The 15,620-nt window shown below is 28.8% G+C and overlaps 1 protein-coding gene across 4 annotated transcripts in view; it reads right to left on the reverse strand.

Moving 5' to 3' along the window:
• LOC129988316 (zinc finger protein 26-like) overlaps nucleotides 1–15,620 on the reverse strand; it is a 49,126-nt gene that overhangs the window by 7,845 nt on the left and 25,661 nt on the right. Inside the window, exon 1 of one of the 4 annotated variants that reach the window (XM_056096519.1) lies at nucleotides 10,930–11,073. The exons of the other annotated variants lie outside the window; for them this stretch is intronic. The gene's annotated coding sequence lies outside the window, so the exon portion shown is untranslated. Of the gene's footprint in view, nucleotides 1–10,929; nucleotides 11,074–15,620 lie in introns of those variants that run through there. 4 annotated transcript variants of the gene reach the window in all.

The raw sequence follows: 15,620 nt of genomic DNA on the forward strand, positions 1-15,620 counted from the left end.
ATACAACATTAAGCCCTGGTTTGGTCCTGGAATTTGTTGATCGTTATTGTTAAAGAAAATTTTAAGGGAAATCGCAACTTCTTGAAACAAAATGGCAAGATGTTTGGAATAAAAGATATGCGGGGAATTAAAACGCTATCTTCTTTAGCTGCTCCTGTAATAATGGTAGCTTTTATAATATTACAGCCAAGCTCTCTTATACGAAGCCTGGTGCCGTTGCACAGTGCATCAAGATTTCGCATCAGCAGAGCTGGAACGCCAAATTTAAGCTCCAGCTTATGCGAAGGTACACCTGTTAACTCTGTGGAGTTGAGAAATTCAACGGGGTAGGCAGTGCTATCACAGTTTCTATGGATGTGTATAGTTTTGAATTTCCGACGATCATGTCTACATTTTTTTGTTTATTTTATTGACTCACTCGTTCTTTGGGGACAGCACTGGCCTCTCACACAACCCTTCTACATTATTTATATTAACCTCCAAACTGGAAAAAAACTTGCATGATAAATTATCTTTTGCAGCCACAGGATAGGAAAATGCTTCTGAAAATAGAATTATCCAATATGCATCCGTTTCTAGACAACCCTCTCCAATATGCAATCTTATTTGCAAAGATACTTGATTCATCGTCGTTGTATAGTTGCACGCTAATGCTGCTTGTAAGATGGAGCTTTTCAGTCCTAGATCACAGAGGTGACGCCTTGAGACATGCGTTTATTTCATTCGCCGGTATGGCCCTCTCAACAACTGACAGTGTCTGTCTAAGATCGCCTGCGCGCAAAATGACAACGACGCCCATCACCGCCTGGTTGTCGCGGATGTCCTGCAGGTTTTGATTTAACGCCTCTAATGCATGCTTGTGTGACATTGTGCACTGGTCCAATGCTATTAACTTGCACTGCTTCAAAAGAACTCCCCGGCCGGGGTTTTTGGTGATGTTGCATGTCGGGGTATTTTCGCTTGAAAGATTAAGCGGCAATTTGAAAACTGCAAACGCAATGTGCAGTCCAACCACCGTTAAACAAAGCTGCTGCAATGCCTGAGGAAGCTACAGCCAGAGCTATATTGCGGTCCTTGCGGAGTTGAGCTAGCAGAGATTCAGCACAAATGTCTTACCCGTACCTCCTGATGCGTCAAGAAAGAATAATCCCTTCAACCCACTATTACTCGGTGCAGAATCGTTTCGTAGACTTGATGCTACTTGGGAAGTAATAGTAGTGTCATTTCATTAAACTGCACTTCTAAGACCGCACTGTCGTAGTTTAGCTCCTTCACAACTTCGCTTGATAATTCCCCTCTTCGCTGCGGTGTGGGTAGGCTGAAATCAGAGGGACATTTTCCACATATGGAAATTTATTTTATCCTCAATCAATACCAAGCTCCGTTAATGATTAGGTCATTTGAGTGCCATCCAGCCTATGCACGATATCTTCTTATAAAGCATCTTTGTATGTATTCCACAGCTGGAAGGGGTTTGACAGTCCGTAAGTGCTCACAAAAATTACAAACAAGTCTTCAAGCTACTTTCATAGCCCGAGTTTTATTACTCTTCTTCGAAAGATTAGATTTGCGTCTTCTGGGAATTTCAAAAAAGTATGAAATAATAACAAATAAAAAATAAAAACTAACCTAAAAAAACGATATACTTAAAACTATAAATAAATTTATTAAAAGTATATAATAAAACAAAATAGAAAATCAAGTTCGAATTTCTTTCAAATCGAGTTAAGTCTTTTATTTATCGATCGAGTTTGAGTCTACAACAGTATAATACACATAATTTTTAAACTTTTAATTAAAATGAAAATATAGTTGTCAACAATCAGAACACACCACGCATGCGTGAATTTTCCACGCCAGTTAGGGTAACGCAAAGCAGATTAGAAATTTTCTATTTCCTTTATTCTGTTTTATTTTAATTTAAAGTACTTCAAAATGAATCCTAAAGATCGATTAATTAACAGTTTTTAATTTTAAATGCATCAAACACTAAACAGAATAATTTGAAATAATCGATCGAAAGTATGTTAAGCTTAGCCTCTTTAGCGTGGGAAAGAAAAACAACTGAAGGACTACTCATTTGGCGATAACAAAATGACGACTTTTAGAGGGAAAGTTAGTTTATAATTAATAAAATATTTACTACTAAATTAACTTTAACAAATAGTAGCCTATGTCTAATTCCAGACTATAATCTATCCCTGTGCTAAATTTCATCCAATTCCGTTCAGCCGTTCTGGCGTGATTGACTAACAAATATCCATCCATCCATCCATCCAAACTTTCACATTTATAATAGTTGTATAGATTACAAATTCAATTCCAAGATTTAGTCAATTTCCAACTTTCAGATTTTTCTAAAACCAAAAATTTTTTTTTAGAATGTTTTAACTTTACCTGAACTGGATATCTCAAAAGTGCTGTATGCAAGGTAGATAAAATTTAATATGTGGCATTGAAACATACTAAGTATTGATTTCAATCATATTTTGGCAAAACAGTTTTTTTGGAAAGTCTACCCATCTGCTCACGTTAATGATAACAAGACTATTCCTAAATGCAGCATTAAGTGGATGAAATTAAAAAATGATTCCTTTTTTTTTCTCATTACAATCAAGATTTCAATTTTTCAGCAAAAATCGATGAATGGGTTGACAGTCTGTCAACCTGTGTATTTGCATATATGAAAATTGGATGTACGAAAATTTATATAATAATAATAATATAGCTGAAAATAATTCACATTTGATAAAGAATACAGCTTACTCAAAAATGATAATTTTACTCATTTAGTAAAAACCCAACAGCGACATGATTTGTCAAATTCAGCAGTACTAAACTAATAAACAAGTATTAGAGGATATTTAAGGAGAAGTATAGAGAACAAATATTTATACTTTATTTGCAAACAAATTTTATATGTAGATTCACTCAAACATATCAAGAAATTTGTTTCAAGAATTATTCCATAATTTCTTCTAAAATATTCGAGATTATTTATTCATTTTAATATTTACACAGCCTTAAAAAATTCTTAAAATTTACAAAATGCTTTACCTAAAGAATCTAAAGCACCAGCTAGCAAAGTTATAAGCGAACAATGAAAATTCATTCAAAATAAAATAGAAAAATTCAAAGTCAAATAAATAATTAAAAGAATCCTTTGCTTATTTCCTTAATGAGCAAGATCTGCAGGATTTTTATGACATCTTCAGTTATACAGAATTTTTTCTTAGACATGATGAATACTATCATTCTTGATTTCTATTTCCAGCAATGGCTTAGGCTTTCAAGAATATATTGTTGTTAAGATAATATATTCCTCTAATTTGAGAAGCCATGTGCATATTCTTCTAAAGAATTCTCAGCAGAGTGCTTATGTTGTTCCAGATATTTAAGTTTCTTTTGACATAAAAACATGACATTAGACATAAAAACAAAATCATTTCATGAATATTTGTTCAATTACTGTATTATACTTTCATTAATATTTGCTTTTCATTTTCTTATCATGAAATTTTTTTTATTTAATCTTGAAAGATTAGATAAAGCTGGTCTGCTGTGGATGTAATTACACAAATTATTTTGAAATATAATTTAAGGAATTTACAATTTAAATTAAGGAATTTTACAGTTTAAAATTTATATATGTCTAATCATATTAGATTTTGATTAAGTTTAAAATACTATTTTAGTTTCATTAAAAGATTATGACAGTAAATGACAACTTTTTTATAACTCATGCATTAGTCCATGTTTTGATCACCAATACAAGAAATGATTTAGTATAAATAATTTGTGCACTGTTGGATTAATGAATGATTCAATTTAATATTAATAATTCATGACATGAAATTATAAATATTCAAATTTATCAATTAAATCTATAGCTGTTTACTTTATGTATGTACTAAGAAATGAACTGATTGAATTAAATTTTCAAAACTTCATATAAAATCTACTGTACTACTAGTACCTAATAAAATATCTGCTAGCAGTCAATATATTCCTTTTTTATTATTACAACTGAAAGCAGCTGCATGGAATGATTTAATGACTTAATGTACAAAATAGTTATTTTACTACAAATAAAAGTAATCAGTAAAATCCTTTTAAGATTATTTTATTCTTTAATTTCTAAAGATTTTTATATATTTATCTAATTTACACACACACACACACACACACAAAACCCCGCACAGATATATGTTTTTTATTCCCAAATCCAACAATAATTTGTCAATCTTAATGTCTAATAATATATTTGCAAAATTTCTACTCTTCAATCAATATATCCAATTTTCGATCAATCTACTCCAATAAATGATGGTATTTAATAAATAATAGTGGAAGAGCGAAAACTCGTGAAATATAACATCAAAACGCACCAACCTATCAGAACACTTCTAACTTGCACGAGGAAAACTAGCATCAAACATACAATATTTATACAAAGTTTACATGAAGGAAATTGTATTTTCTTCAACTAATTACCAATCCTTCACCATTAATTAATAAGTACCTGAACTATTTTGTTATATTTAATTATTAACAAAGTTCCAACTTTTTGATATTATGAAATACTAACTTTATTTTCTACCTACATGTATTAATTTTTTTCAAAACCTCTTTTTAATAGTAAGTATTGCTTGACATTAAGTTAGTGAATTCAATTTGCGTTATAACAGAGTAGATTTAAAGAATGCAACTGAAAGCAGCAGAGTTCTCATCTTTTTATTAGTAACTATTAATATAGTACTAGTTTTTCTGAGATCAAAACTTTAATCATCTCTCTTGTTGAACAAAAATTAAATAATGATAACAGGACATACAATGTTAGTACAAAATAATTGATGCAATATGAATAAAATAAACAATTTTCAAAAATTAAATTGTATAAAAAAAATAAAACAGCTGAATATTTCACTAATAAACAACTGGTATGAAATAAAAATGGCTTTAATAAATATGAAATTCATCTAATATATGTGGTAAATTAACTTCACGAGAGGGTGCTCTGCGTTCTTCCGGTGATAGCCAGCACTCGGAGGGCAGAGTTCGGAGTTCACTAGACGAGGGGAGGGAACGGACGTCCGCCGAGAAGGGTGCGACCGGAAACCGAGATACTCTGAGAAAGGGCCGAAACTGGAATTCTTGCGTTGAAGGATTCCTCTGCAAATGCCAGTGCACCACGCGTAGGTGGGAAAGATCCTTTGAACGACATCAACTGTCCATCTTCATGTAATATAAATTCCTTCTTCATCATTGAATTCCATTTGTAAAAACTATCTGAATCATCATTTGTTAATCAAGAATAAAAAGATTAAGCTAATTCAAGTGGACTGATGCATTAAAACCCATCACACCCACATATATTTAAAAGATTCTGTAAGATACCCACTCCTAGCAGCTGGCCTGTATATAATGTTACTCACTGAAAGAAGAAACAAAATCAAGAGATCGCAATTACACATCTCCATAGATAAAGCTATTTACATAACGTGTGCTGAATAAAGAAGCAGTATGAGGTTATACACAGCAATATATGAGAGCATACAGCATAATTTTTATATTTACAACTTAAGTTCAATACATTGATGAAATGTTTAAAGATATTTATGAATTTATAATGTAACATATGAAAAGACTATTGAAAAATTCTTATCTTTCTTAAAGATCTGTGCTACATCTTAAGGACATTTAAAAACAAAATACAATTCATAAAAGCAAAAGTTCTTTGCTTCATTCATTTTCATTAACATGTTACTTTTCATGTTTCTTAGAGACGATAAATTCAAGTTACTTATATTGTATTAAACAATGAACAGTTTTTTTTAAAAATGAACTAAGCATAATCTGTATTATGAAAATAAAGCTTTCATGAAAGAAGCAATCTACTTTTAAATAAAATCTTGAAGATATAAATGTGCCATAGAAGAAAAAAACTAGTCAATTAACAACATATGCACCGAAATTTTATTGATACCTTTTAAATACAAATTATTAACACTAAAACTTTAAAATATTCCTCTTTTTTTTTTAACTGAAGAATATAATACTGTAATAAAAAAAATAAACATAGCTTTCATAAAGAAAAATTATTTTTATCATGAGATATAAATATTGCAGCAATGACAATATACATTTTATAATTTAAAACTGCATTTTTCTTTTTTACAAATGTACATTGTTTATATTAAGTATCTGCCACATAGACATTTATCACATTAAGAATTAAAATGTTTAGAAAATAAAGTGGTAGCTCAGGTACAATCCTTGTTATTTGGTCATGGATTTTTTTTCCTTAGTATATCATTACAAAAGAGGAAAAAAAATGAATACAGATGATTCATTAAGAGAACTGGCTTTATTAATTTGTGATATTATTTCCCTTGAATATAGTATTTAAAAGCAGAGGATATAGAAAGATCAAAACATCTCTTGCATTAAAAAATATTGAAAATAAAAATCAATTAAAAGCATGGAATAGGTCTTAAAATTAAATTGCAAGTAGTTACGATAAAAATAAATAGTTTAAGTCTTTACAAAAACAGTGAAAATTGGAATTGTTTTACCCGTACTTTTAGGTTTAACATGGTAAGATCTGATTGTTGGTGAAAGTTTTGTGAACAAGATGATACACAATGGCCCCATTTTCTAGTAAAATAAAAATCATAATGCCGAACACACACACACAAAAAAAGAGCAACTTGAAATTTATGTAGTTTAAAGAAGACTAAATTTTGCTGCATTCCATTTCATTTCTTAGACTTTTGACATAGCATTCCAACATGTTTTCTTCAGTTTACAGATTTGTTTTAGCAATTTTAAAAGGAAAGTCAAATATTTACTAGCATAGATAACCAAAAAAATATTAAAAATTCTAAGACAAAAACTTGACAAATAAATGAAAACTTCCAAAACTGGGCGAATGATTGCATGTTTATATAATTCAATTTAAATTTCAAAATGTATAAAATAGTATGACAAAAAATACCAAAACAGTAAAACCCCTGGATTTAAAAATGAATAATTTTATTCAAAGTTTAGAATGGTACTGAATTAAGATAAGGTAGACTAATTAAAACTTTTATATATTATTAAGGCAAACATCAATTCTTATCATTTACATAATAAACGAAATAATTATTAAATAACTACATTTGGTGGCCTGTTAGCTCATCAGGAATCATGGTCATTAAAAATTTCAATTCTGTATTTTATGTAAACTCTATCACAATGACATCTTCAACAAAATATTTTTAAACTTCAGATTTTTCAGATATTTAACATGCATTATTTAAAGGACTTTACACTTTGTGTTCATTTTACTTGATTCTAATTTTCTGTCTACACCTTTATTAAAGTTATTATATAACTGAAAATATCAGCTATATTCAAAAATAAAGGAATTGGGCAAATTAATAAAATTACCATTTCTTGATTCCCAGTTTAAGCTCAATTTTAACAATAAAAATCCAAACAAAATTTTTTTAAAGCATGCTTTATAATGTATGCTCAAAATATTTTCAATATAATGTATAAAGTATGCTGAAAATATTTTTTAAAAACAGGATTAAAAATTTTAAAAAATCATGCAGCAGATATTCTTTCGAAACATAATTTTTTGAGATTTATGAGCTCTTTTTTCAACTGAAATATTACTGAAAATTTTAGAAAAATGCTAAAATTTCATTTAATTTTTAATTCAATGAAATTTTAATAAAATTGCTCTGAGATGCACATTTTCATGCACCAAAGTATAGATATGCTAAGTTTTGTAGATCTAGGTAAAATAACCTGCCCTGAAGAACATCAATACATGCTATTCATCTTTATTTTTGGAAGATGAGAAATGAAGTCGAGAAGAAGAATTATCTATTTAAAACCTAGGTTAAGATGTTCTAATTTTATAATTTATGGAACTTATATGTATTTAAAAGGATTACTTTTCCCCCCTTTATTTTATATATATATATATATGTGTGTGTGTGATGATACTTTAAAATCTAATTTTAACTTAATTATATTCCTAATTTTTTAGCTCATCTCAGCATATATTAACTTCATTCTAAAATATTCTCTTAGTTCCTGATCCCTTTCCACATTTTCTATTTAATTAATGCAATAGAAATCTCTGTAAAAATGCTTTCATCAGCAGTTCCCATGCTCCGAGAAATGGGATAAAAAATTGACAGCCAAGCAAATTCTTCTGAAAGATCCCTACGATTCCATTGCCTGTGGTCAACACGTGAAAGAAATCCCTATCAGAATCTCAATACACATAATGAATAGGAAAATTATTCTCCTACTCTTTTATGCTAATTTGTTCTTGTAACACGCTGTGAATGGATGTGCCTTGTCCACGCCTCTTGTACATAAACCTTACTATCGGGATGCAAAAAAACAAAGTTAAAAATTCAAAGTGTCATCTTTCTCTTTGCCATGATTCTGCTTCAAAAATTATATTTATAAATATATATATATATTATATTTGCAGATTAAATAAAAAAAAGAAAGCAATTCTTGGGCTCAAAAAAGTTCTATAAAGACATTTTTAATAAAACCTTCACTCAAAAAGCAAAAATAGCTTACATTTTTATGAGATTATTACTTTATTAGTACCCATGATATCAGTTCTAAATATTGAAGAATATTTGAGCCAAATTTTATTTTATCTAACAAAAGATTCAATATATATTGTGATAAAATTACCATGAAAAGACAACGAAGTATATGATTTCATGTTTACATTTAGTGTGATGCAAATTGTACACTAATTCTACAATGTATTATTTAGAAAAATGATGAAAAGTCATAGCTTGAAATTCAGGTTAATAATTTCATACAACTAGAAATTGATATACTGTATTCTAATGAGATTATGTTGACTTTTTCTTGGGGAGGAGTAATAAAAATATGATGTATTACATTCTCATTCTTTTTCTTTCAATTTCAAAAATAAAATTTCTTAAACATTGAATGCTTTTTTCACCTCCGTTCTGCACTGTTCATACCACCTATCAACTTCCAACAATTATCGACATTGTGCAAATTTTGGTTTAATTTTCTGGAATATCCGATAATTTTTCATCTAAATAAGTAGTTGTATATTTCTAGTTATTCAGATTTTAATAATTAAGCTAATATATTATAATTACCAATATATGAGGATATGAGTAAAAAATTCTATTCATAGTATTACTACAATAAGATTCTCTATACCATCTTATTGCATTCAGATAAATATGAATAACCAGAATGCTATGGCAGCATTGGCAAGAGCTATGGTTCAATCCTTAGGGCCATAACCAACCACGAAATAATCCCTGCTATTGGTAAGGAGTAGTTATCTGAACATCATTTCTGTACCCACCAAGATGGAATGAACCAACCACCATACCAGAATTTCTCTATCCTCTTTTTTTTTTAACTGTCCCAGTGAGATAACCAATAGTATAAGAATTAAAAAAAGGCACTACTATGCATTGAACTTCAGGATTTTTCTTCATCTTCTAAATTTTATAAAATTATCTTAATATTTAAGTGCATTTGGCCATTTTGTATCTGTCACTATGTAATGAAACTCTTTTTCTACCTCACAATAAATGAAATAAACAATTTTAATGTTATGACTCTTACAATTATTATTTTATACCTCTTGTATAGGATAAATGATTTGGGGGAAATAAACTAAATGTAGGGATTGAATCTTTGGTCAGATGCATATATAAAGCAAAGAAATTCTCATATTTTTACTAATTTATATATAAATTAATTTAAAATTATAATTTCATAAACTCTACTTACATTAAAAATGTTTTTTTAGGAGAATAAAAAATTATAATCTAACTAATGAAAAATAATTTAATGAATTTAACAAATTGTCATTTGGGAGTAAATATATTTTATAATAAAACTACTTTCTCATACATTGTGCATAATATTACGTTAAAAATTATTGAACTACCTTAGTTTTCAACATTTGTCCTGCATGTCAGATACAAATTTGGTTTATATTTGAGAAGTAGCATAAATTGATATAATGGCAACATAGCATATTATTGATATAATTTTTGTAAATATTGAATATTTATGCTTAGACATATTACTAATATATCTCTGTCATATTATTAAATGATTTTTTTAAAAAAAAATTTGACTTCAGTATAGTCAGAATTGTATATCATTTTGGAAGTTATACTGGATTTGTAAAAGTAGTGGTTATATTTAATATACATATATTAGTTTTATTTGTTTGCAAGCTGTACGGTTATAATTTGGATAAAATCTATTATTAAAATCAATTTTTTTTACTACCATTTAAAAAATTTCATAAAAGTATCTTAGTGTTTTGCTTTATTAATAGTTAGTAATTCTTTCTAAGCTTTGGATGAGATGTAATTCTTCTAATATTAACATAAAAATTTAATTTTAAGAGTATACCCCCTTTATGGCTATATTCTTAAGAATATATCATGGCAACAATGACTTATAACATGACACAGAAGTGTCATCTCATTCCTTCTGTGACATATACTAAAAACATTTATAAATAATTAACGAATTCTTTAATTACAGTAACAATATATTTTTAAAAAATATACAATGTAGAAAAAAAATTATCCAACAAAGATTAAAATGAGCCATTTTACCTAATAAATGTATCGTATATATTTATATCAATAAATCAAGGATATCAAAACCAAAATATCAAAGATATTGCATGAAAACGAAATCAAAACAAACAATCACCACAATCAAAATGAAAAAACTAATATAATGAAAGGAACACTATGGTACACATTCATGTGAAAAATGGAATAAAATTATACAAAATAAATATGAAAAATTTATCTAAATCTAAATATAGCTTTAAAACTCAGCACAGCATATAATAAGGTTACAATTCATCCCGCCGGTTCTTACCTTACTATGGATGGTCAGGATGTCGTTATTTGTTTGTTTGAATAAGGGGGATTTAGGGATTTTTAGCTACAAAGGCTGTCTGTCATCCCAGCGTTCAACAACGGGATGTCGCTATTTGTTTACATTTCGTATCGCCAAATCAAATTTCTGCTACTCTGTGCACAGCTCTCTCTTGTAAACCCTGACAGAGCGTCCTGCGTAAGCAGTATGCGCAGTAACGTATTTTTTTATGGCGTACCGATACATGCATTTGTTATGGCTTTAAGTGTACCGCCAAGGCATGTTGCCACTTTGTTTCTATGCAGTACGGAAAAGCTGACGATTTTTTTCGATCCCGTTTCTAAAACTAACTCTCGGGCTGTGGTGGCATTAAAAATAAGCTTGGAAAAAAAAAAAAACCCAGGAACAAGAAATAATGTATGACAAATTAATCAATTATAATAAACCAAGGTGGAAGGGCATTTCTCATGCAGGATTTACTTTAATGCATTCTTTTCTTGGTTGATAATTAAAATATATAAAGAAAAAAAGTTATGTACGAAATTATGCTACTAATTAAGGAAAAGAATTGATAAAAAGAAACCAAATTAAAGTAAGAGATTAAAAAATTTTATTCACTCTTTATTATTATTTTTTTTTTTAATATTTAAATGTAGATTTATTTCCTTTAACTGTACTTTTTTTTTCTTATTTATCATGAAATATTCTATATAATTATATGCTAATTTGAACACAATACTGTAATCTTACTAATTAATAGAATCATTAGTAATTTCATGCTACTGAATGCTCCCTAACATAACTATTATTCATAAAAATATTCGTTATTATAGCCATTATTTCCAGTTAAAGATGCATTCCATTAAAAATTTCTGAATTTAAAGCGCTTTTTCTTTAAGAAAATCATTTCATAATTCTGTCTCGAAAAAACAATGAAAGATAATGCAGTATACTATTTATCTATAAAAGTCAAATAAATCAAGCGTAGCTCTTAAAAAAAAAAAGTGAGTAAGGAGTGCTTAGTCTAGGTTTGCTGAAAATACATGTTATATGTTGGCAAGAGTATTTGGCGAAAAAATGTATTGGTATTTTAACTAAATTTTGATGTTTAAAGGAAAAAGCTTCTGTCTGTTTGTCTCTGTGTATATGTGCTGCATCTGTATAAAAAACACCGTCGTCTGATTTATGCCTATCAAATGTGGTAAATATGTACTTTGGAGCGTAGAAAAGTTATTTTCGGAGCAATTTTTAATTAGAATATTAATTAAGAGAAATATTTAATTTTTCAGGATAACATTAAGAAATTTTACAGTTGAAAAATCATTTCTACAGCATCTTAAAATTCAAAAAATTATCTTTTTAATGATATAAAATTTTTACCATATAATTTTTCTTTCTATATTTAATACATTTTTCAAATATTTTAAATTTATTTTGTAGCAATATATTTTACTGTTAAAAAGAAACTCAAAAAAACTGATCGCACGAATATTTTATCTTGGTTTCTTTTTTTTCTTTTTTTTTCCCTACTATCTTTGTGACCAGGAATGAAGATAAGGTTTATTTTTTCATGATGAGTAGGTTTCAATATTTAGTAAGTTTGTGATACATTTTTTGATATTTTCCGTATTTACGAATAAAATTTAACTTCAGAATGAAGCAATGTTGAAATTTTTTTAAATGCCACCATTTTAAAATGTTGCTGCTTTCATTTGTGATATAATTGAAAAAATAAATATATGCGTAAAATGTAGATAGAAAAAAATGTCCAATGAAAAGCGAAGTAAAGCTAAAAACAGTGTAACGCATATTATATTATATTATATTATATATATATATATATATTTGGGTTTTAAGAATGATTTGCTGTGGAAACAATTGAAATTTTCACCAACCCATTTCATAGCTAATTAATTGGTCGCAAAAGGTGAGAAGTTTAAAATATTCGACTAAATATATCAAAAACGTTTGCAAATTATATCAATTCTCTGAATTATTCATTCACAGTCAAAGTATGCCAAATATTCTAAAATTAAAATAAATAACATTTAAAAAAGAATCAAAAATAGCGAAATTCTATTCTATGAAAATATACTTGAACTTAACTACTACCATCATAGACGACTCCAAATATTTTGAAGTAAATTGTTAAGTTAAATGTACATTTCATCTAATTAATAATACATAAGTCAATAAGAGAATTTAACAAATGATAAATTTCTTACTATTTGGAATTAAACCTGTTCATCGAAATTTCGGTAATCAAATAAATAATTCATATACATATGAAATAAATAACCTAGCAAACCTAATATAGTTATAAAAATACATCATATCTCATATTTAAAAATCTAGTATTCATGTTTACATAAAAACTTTATCTTTGCATACGTAAATATAAACGTAAAATCTTGACAATAAAACACACATGCTATCTTAGACTTATACATATATTTTTCAATAGATTTAAAACACGCAAAATGAAGACGGATAAACCAATAAAATGAATGAATAAAAGACGGATAAACCAATACAGTGGTCTATCCTGTAAACCAGACTGATGGATGCATATATATATATATATACATTCACTTTTATTCTTGGAGGAAAATCTTATTCTGTGAATTAAAATTTTTAAATTAAGTACTGAAAATTTTACGCTATAATTTTTGAATGAATGATGCGCGTTTAATTTTAAGCATAGTATAGCGTAAAGTTAATTATAGAAATAAAAATGAATGTTTACTGATATCCTTATGAGGAAATAAAACATCTCTTTAAAAACTTCTTTAATGTTACAGCAAGAGTTTCTCCTGCAATACAATAACAGAAATCCGACTTTATTTCTTTTAGTAAAGAAACTAATGTTCTAAATTCATTTGCTCTTGAAATCTTATATTAATCTCGATGGACTTCTGCAAACTATGGGCTCATTGTGAAATAACCAGACTTTTTTAATAGCAAAATGTCTGCAACATGCACATGGTTTTCATGAAAACAAATTGTTTAAGAATGTCCGAATGAATGGCATATCGAAACTTGTCCTTAAAGCCATTTCTAATAAAAATAATTAAATTTTCAAGAAATTTGAATCTACAATAAGGGGGATGTAATATTATCAGTCTAAAGATATTATTTGAATAATTCTAATCAGGGTGTGGGGTGGAAGGGCAGGATTATTGAGTAGGCAAAGTTATTGGCACTTGCAAAGGAGACCCTCAGGTCTTGAAAATTTTTAATATTTGTAGAAAGTTGTTTAATTTTATACTTTCATTTAATAAAAGTGTAGTGATTGGATTTTGAAGCGTTAGGAAATAAACGTTCATAGATGGCGCTAAACAACTAGCGCAAGTGTAATTAAAAGAGTTAGGTCATTCGAATGTTGGCTCTTGGAGAAGAGGGAGTTACTGAGCAGAGTAACTCGAACGAATCTGCAATAAATTTGTTGTTAAGTTTTCTATTTGTCTATTTATTCAAAGCACTCACGAACAAGCCACGACATTTGGCGCAGACGACAGGATTGAGAAACGAGTGCTATTTTTGACAAACTTGAAATCGAACTTTATTCGATAAAGGTGTGCTTTTGGTATCGATATGGCCTTCCTTGGCAGTGCGAAAAAGGAAGATTTAAAGTTGTTGGCGGAAGAGCTGGGTGAAACTATTTCATTAGAGATGAAAATTGTGGACTTAAAAAAATTAATCACTGGAAGTAAAAATTACGAGGAAGAGTTTGTGAAGAAACAAATGATAGTTATCATAGAAGATAGAAAAGAGAGAAAGAAGATCAAAAACGAAAGCAAGAAGAACGAGAATTTGAAGAAAGAAAAATTAAAGAAGAGCGGGAATTGCAGGAGAAAAAGGCACAAGAAGAACGAGAATTCGAACTTGAGAAACTGAAGCTGCAATATTCCAGTGTATCCGTGGATGTCGAATTACCAACTCCCAAGACAGAACTCAGGCACGTGATGCAGAAATTCGATGAAAAGAACAGTGATATCAGTTTATATTTGCTGTTGTTCGAGAGGCAAGCTGAGTGGGCTCAAATAAAACGAGAAGATTACGTGTCGCATCTATTAGGATTATTGCCAACGGATATAACCCAACTCATCGCTAGAGAGCCAATCGAGAAAGTTAACATCAAGAGTTTATTAGTGGCCACATCAAGAATTTAATAGTGAAACGATTTAAACTCAGCCCGGAAAAATTCAGGCAAAAGTTTATGACTCATTTTAAAAGACCGGAGACTACCTGGTGCGATTTTACTTACGAACTTAAAAATTATTTTGAGCAATGGATTCAAGGATTGGAAATAACTACTTTTGAAAGTTTGTCGGGTTTAATCATAACAGAACAGATAAAGCGAAAAGTACCTACGGTGATTAAAGAACATTTTATTGATGTTTGGTCACAATTCACGAATCCAAACGAAACTGCAAGCAAATTAGATGATTATGAAAATATGCGATCAAACAGTGTGAGGAAAAAGAAAGAACTATATCAAGAGAATAACTGTTCTAAACATCAAACCTACGACGAAAGAGAAGAGAGACATTTTTCGGAAGGGAAATATGTACCCCAGCCTCAACGAGAATTCAGAAACAAAAACTTTCATAAAAACGAAACTACGAATTCAAGAAAAGTAACAAGAGATTGTTACGTTTGTGGTTTGTCGCATTTTGCTAGAGACTGCC

The sequence above is a fragment of the Argiope bruennichi genome, chromosome 10 (assembly GCF_947563725.1).
Source record: "Argiope bruennichi chromosome 10, qqArgBrue1.1, whole genome shotgun sequence".
NCBI classification, from domain to species: domain Eukaryota; kingdom Metazoa; phylum Arthropoda; class Arachnida; order Araneae; family Araneidae; genus Argiope; species Argiope bruennichi.